A 6,000-nucleotide genomic window follows, 5' to 3' on the forward strand; every position below is an offset into this window, starting at 1 on the left:
CGCTCCTCCTCCACTGACAGACAACCAAATCATGAGGAGCCTTGCACATTGCTGAGACAGAACCAGAGGGAGATACTTTCCCCTTGTAAGAGTCTACGGCTGCTTGGGAGACGGCTAGAGTGGGAAGGGGGGTCCAAACGTCAGCAATGTCTTCAACTAGGGCAGATTAACCTAGATAAACTCCACTGTGCTTTTTTTATTTTTGTGAATAAAAGCTGATTGCAGCTCGCATCTTGAGTCCTTTTCCTGACCTGTGGATGAATCTGCGTTCCTGACAGTACCCCAGTCTAAACTCTTGACATCCAGTAGACACAGAGAGTGTTAGAATTTAGAAGCCAAATGAGAACTTGGCTGTTCCTAACTGTTTATTTGTTTGTTTGTTTTTTGATTTGTTTTGTTTTGTGGGTTAAGTGAGCTTATGGAATTTTATTGTTACTTGCTCACTAAATAAACAACCAACCTGGAAAGGGCCACTACTTGTTTCCTAGTAATACACATTCCATCATTACACAACTGAATCACAGTTGTATAAGCATACCTTTAAAAAGGCAGCATGAATTATGCATTGCAAGGTGTAGGTTGTTAACGGCAAATAGCCAGGTTGAGGTCAGCAGAAAGCTGTTTGCGATACCTTTAATTCTGGCAGAGAGTGGGGGGAAGGACCACACTTTTCTTTTGGATGCTGAGAGTGGGAGAGATGGGTAGCTTAATCACAGCACTTTAAAGAAGGAAGTAGGTTTGTGATCTGTTTTGCTCCTGCTGGCTTTCTTTCTCTGGACCGGTGTTTTCCTCTAGTGTACAGCTTTTTATATTCCACCCAGTGTCCAACCGTGAGATCTGATAATATTTTTAAGACTTTAAAATGAAGGCTTTAAGTTTCTGAAATGATGGGTTTGAATCTGAATAGGATGCGTTCCAAAGGGCTTTTATCATCAACCATAATCTTCTCTTATTTTTTGAAATAATGTTTTCTTCCCCCCCCCCCCCCGGTATAGGAAGTTACATTTGTTACTCAACAATTATATTCCAGTTCAACAAAACTAGTGATGTCCCGCTCACCCAACATCAAATTACAAACAACAGAGGTTTAAGGTTTCGTCTTATCTAATTCCATCCTCTCTAACATGTTTCTTAATATATTCTGCTGTTTCCTTACACTTGAAACCCTGCTGTGGTCTTTGCATATGGGAAATATCAACCATAATCTTCTAACAGCAAAGGGAGGAGGAGGAATGAGAGAGCTAGAAAGTTACAGAACTAGGAAAAATGCATACCTCACTAGCAGCAAAGGCGCAGCCCAGGTCACTTCCCCAAACCATGCCCATTGCACAATGTTAAAATTCTCATTCATTGCTCAGTCCACTCTTTCCTCTACCCCCTACCCACCTCTGCAATGTGTCACCTGGAAGGTTCCCTTACCCAGAAAGCAATGCAGTCCTTGGGCTGTAAGACGTTCCCCATCCCTGGTTGAGAATAGCTACACTCCCATGTTATTGATGCATTGTTTCAACAACTGAAAACTTTGTTGCTGAGGTATACCAGCGTGGCGTTCAGGAGGACTGTTTTGTAGTAAGTGACATGACAGAAAAGGAAGAAAGGAAGGGGGGACAAACAGCGCAGCCTGTTTTCTTTCTGTGTCATGTTTACACGGGTTCTTTCATAAATGTGCTCTGTTCTGTTTCATAAAATTATAGGTGATGTTGGTCTGGCACGAAAAACCCATGTTGCTGTGTTTCTTTCCTAAATGATTGCAGACTGACTGCTTAATGATAACGTACAAGGTTTGGGCATCAAGACAACTAGTCGGCAGCTGTCTGTGTGCTCTCTTTTTTTTCTCCTTTTCGTGGGTGAGAATAACAGTTCCCTGCCTCCAGTCTCTCAGAATGCCTTTAGTACCCTGAGATATAATTTGCCTTGCCCCCAAAATTCATTTAGAGTGGTTAGGCACTCTTCTATCACCTTTTTACCTATGTTACCTCACTACCTTTCAACACCAACCTCTGTTTTTCACCCAAAACAAGCCTGCACCAAAATTCCCATTTAAATACTTATTGGTAAATCTGCATTTTTTCTCTCAAAATATATCTTTCTAAATATATTTGTCTTAAAAATATGTATTTCCAAACATATATTATCTCAAAACAGTGGATAACTGAATCCCAAACCTTCATTGGTCTTGGAGGTGTGGATCAAGTCAGTTCATACTGGAATTTCTCAATTTAATTCCTCAACTCTAGAACTCTGGAAGCAGCTAGAGTCTTTCTGGCTGTGATGTCATAATGTGTGTGTCTCATGGACAAATCAGGTTGGCCTGTCTTGCTTTACTGCTTATAAAGATTAAGTGGTTTCGAAATCCTTTTAAATTAATAAAATTAAATGTTCTAAGGTCAAACCCCCCCCCCCATCCTCAATAGAAGTTAGAAATTTTGAAGAGAGCTTACGATCCTTGAATGGTACAAAACAAAGCCTAACCGGTTAAATTTCTGTTATGTCTGTCAGCCAACCAGTCTTTCATTAGATGTATTGGGGGATAATATTCAAGAATGGTTGACTGACGAACTAATCAAGGGGAACTGTGGCGCTGTGGGTAAAACCTCAGTGCCTAGGACTTGCCGATCGTATGGTCGGCGGTTCAAATCCCCGCGGCGGGGTGAGCTCCCGTCTTTCAGTCCCAGCTCCTGCCCACCTAGCAGTTCGAAAGCACCCCTAAGTGCAAGTAGATAAGTAGGTACCGCTTTATAGCGGGAAGGTAAACGGTGTTTCTGTGTGCTGCGCTGGTGCTGGCTCGCCAGGGCAGCTTCGTCACGCTGGCCACGTGACCCGGAAGTGTCTCCGGACAGCGCTGGCCCCCGGCCTCTTAAGTGAGATGGGCACACAACCCTAGAGTCGGACACGACTGGCCCGTATGGACAGGGGTACCTTTACCTTTACCTAATGCTTGGCAGAAGGTCCACTAACAAGTAGGAACCACTCTGTGTTTTTTAAGTGCAATACCAATCAGAGCAAATGACACATGTTCAATAAAGGGAAGGGGTAGAAAGGAACAGTAGAAAAAGCAAATGCCAGACTTTGAGAATGAACACTTCTAGCTGAAATTCTATTGGCGTAGATTCAGGAGAGAGGGGTGCCCAAGTTGTTGGGGCTTTGTCTCCTAGGAGTGTCCGGCTGTATCTATTTGTATCCTGGTAAATAAAAGCAAGTGTTATATTTTAAACCTTCAGTGCTTTTTGCCGCAAAGGAAACTAAATACTGAAACCTGTGGACATTCTCTTTGCTCAGGGAAGTGAAGAGCATGTAATGCTTCCATATGGAAAGTGAAGCATTAACAGACCCTTGTTGCTCAGTTTGAATGCTAAGCCAGGGAGAAAAAGGGGGATATTATACCAGGGCATCATTTACGAGATGTTGCATCTTTAAAACCATCTAGGAATAACCACTGTATCAGCCAAAGGCTTTCCCCCCTCATGCCGACAACAGGAGACTCACATTGTGTCAGGTGTCATTGTTTCTGAGCCTCAGCTTGACATGATGGAATTGGGGGGGGGGGGGTAACAACATCTGCATGAGAAACGAATGGCTGAAGGCCTGGCGCCGGCAGAAAATGCTGCTGCGGTAAGATATGCAAAAAGCAACATCCCCACTGAGACAAACCCATTGCAACCTTTCTGAGCTGGCCAGAGGAAGGCTTGGCAGTGACATCTTGGATAAGGCTGCTTGCTGCTGAGGCTCCGGTTCATACCAAAGCAACAGCACAAAGGTTGAGGGCATCTAACAATAAAGAGTTCCAGACAGTAAAGAGATCACTTTGTGCTCTTTGGAACAAAACGTTGCTCTGCATTGGAAAGAGTCCCATTGGATTCCACTGGCTCCTGCTCGATGGAAGCCATGGCAACAAAGGAAGCAGTTTGCCCTTAAGATTTCAAGGGTTTGCACTAACCATAAAAGTTATCCTCATTTGGAAATGAATGCCTACTGGTGGGGGTGGGGGCAAGATAAGAGCGGAAATAAATCTGTGTGCAATGTTTTTAGCCACCGAATACTTGTCTGCATCTAGAAGTATTTCCCAATACAAAGTTGAACCTCAATTTTCAAGCGTCTCAGAAGCCGAACAATTCGGAACCCAAACGCTGAAAACCCCGAAGCAATTGCTTCCATTTTCAAATGCGCCTTGGAAGTCGAACGGCTTCTGAGGAGCGTTTCTCCATTTTTTCAATGGATTTTGCAGACCGCCGATTCTCAGTTTTCGAACGTTTTGGAAGTTGAACAGTCTTCTGGAAAGGATTAGGTTCAAGAACCAAGGTTCCACTGTACATAGTATTGTGAGTTGGGGGGCAGGCGGGGCTGTATGTCTGAGTTTTCCAAAGCAACTACTCTATTCCCAACTTAAGAATAGAAAGTGAAATACAACAAAAGAGGTTTAAGGACGCTCTCAAGGCAAATCTTTAAAAATGCAGTATAAGGATGGAAAATTGGGAAACACTGGCCTGTAAGCGCACCAATTGGAGAACAGCCTTTACCAAAGGTGTCATGGACTTTGAAGAAGCACGAACTCAGGATGAAAGGAAGAAACGAGGTAAGAGGAAGGCACGTTTGGCAAATCCTCACTGTGATCAACCCGGAAACCTATGTCCCCAATGTGAAAGGACATGTGGATCCAGAATTGGCCTCCACAGTCACTTACGGACACACAGTTAAGACCGCGTTCATGGAAGACAATCTTACTCAGCCACGAGTAATCGCCACAGAAGATGCCCGAGTCCTTTCTAATTCCTGGCTGCAAGTGCTGGAATGGCTAGGCAAGTTTCTTGGCAATAGCCTAAGTATTGGTCGTTAACATAACAAAGTAAGTGGCTCTATGACAGAGGACAATAGGTGGGTCTCCCTCCCCCAACTGTCTGTTAGAAAAACAAAAGCCAGAGTTGAGGTTTGTGAGCTAGGAGATGGAGACTGCAGGCTGGGCAGCTGAGAGATAGAGCCATGCCTGATTTCTGGTGGAATCCAAGGCTGTGGCTATTGGGATAAGTAAGACTCTCCTGGGGTTTTAATTCTGTGAACCCCTCCATCACAGGCTCAGGTTGAATATGTGTGTAAATAAACTGCCAAGAGGAAGACAACCATTGAAAGGCATCTTGAAAAAATAGCTCAGGCTGCTGAGAATGGGTTGATGGGTGCTTGAGCCTGTTGAAAATAATTCTGAAGAGTTTCTATGTTACAGAAGTACTATTCTGCAATACAAAGAGACAGAGTGGAGTATTATGTCTGGCCTGCTTCCAAATACATTTGGATTGAGTGGTTCAAGAGGGCTTCAAAATGAATTATGGGGCCATTTCTTCAAATAAAACAGATATAATTACATGTTTCCTTAAAAGATATGAGACATAGCAAGAGTATGGGACAATTCAGAATTGGGAGGGCAAATATCAAAAGGATGGAAGAAGGATAACAAACAAAGGAGGAACAGAAAGACAAAGCAACCTGAAGCACTATGTTCTTCAGTCATAAAACTATCCATAGCTGCCCAATCATTAAAGCAAAAGTGTGTGCATGTAACAAGAATATACTTATGGTCCCTATGCATAGTATGACTTTTGTTAAGCAGCCAATGTTATATTAGGGTCGTTGTTCTGTCTTTGATAATGCTCATCTTCTGCTGAGGTTAAATCAGTTTATACACAATCTAGTCTTACATTGTAATTATTATTTTTCTATCAGTTAGAATCAGCTGCCAATTTATGGCATCTAGTGACATGCATTTGAAACCAAACTGATAGCAACAAAGAGTCCTGAACAGGAAGATCTTGGTGTGTATTCCCTACTCAGGAGATGGGGCTGATTACAAGGGAAGCACATTTTCTCAAGCCCAAATTCAAACCCTGCTTCGGCTCAGTCTTCCATGGGCAGTGAATGGATTAGTTCTCCCCTCATCCCACTTTCCTTACAAAAACCGAATGGTGTATTAAGGAGAAAGGTTATTCATGTTAGCTCCCAAAATTCAATTGT

The 6,000-nt window shown here is 43.1% G+C and overlaps 1 long non-coding RNA gene across 8 annotated transcripts in view; it reads right to left on the reverse strand.

Annotated features, from left to right (window-relative positions):
* The window catches only part of LOC308478762, a 141,510-nt gene extending 136,735 nt beyond the window's left edge, over positions 1 to 4,775 (reverse strand). For 4 of the 8 annotated variants that reach the window (XR_013987235.1, XR_013987238.1, XR_013987239.1 and 1 more), the window contains exon 1: positions 2,166 to 2,208. This is a non-coding gene — a long non-coding RNA (uncharacterized lncRNA). Of the gene's footprint in view, positions 1 to 2,165; positions 2,221 to 4,681 lie in introns of those variants that run through there. The other 4 variants (XR_013987237.1, XR_013987240.1, XR_013987234.1 and 1 more) reach the window with 3 other exon arrangements.
* Positions 4,776 to 6,000: the final 1,225 nt, after the last annotated feature.

The sequence above is a fragment of the Podarcis pityusensis genome (assembly GCF_964106645.2).
Source record: "Podarcis pityusensis genome assembly, chromosome: 6".
Taxonomy (NCBI): domain Eukaryota; kingdom Metazoa; phylum Chordata; class Lepidosauria; order Squamata; family Lacertidae; genus Podarcis; species Podarcis pityusensis.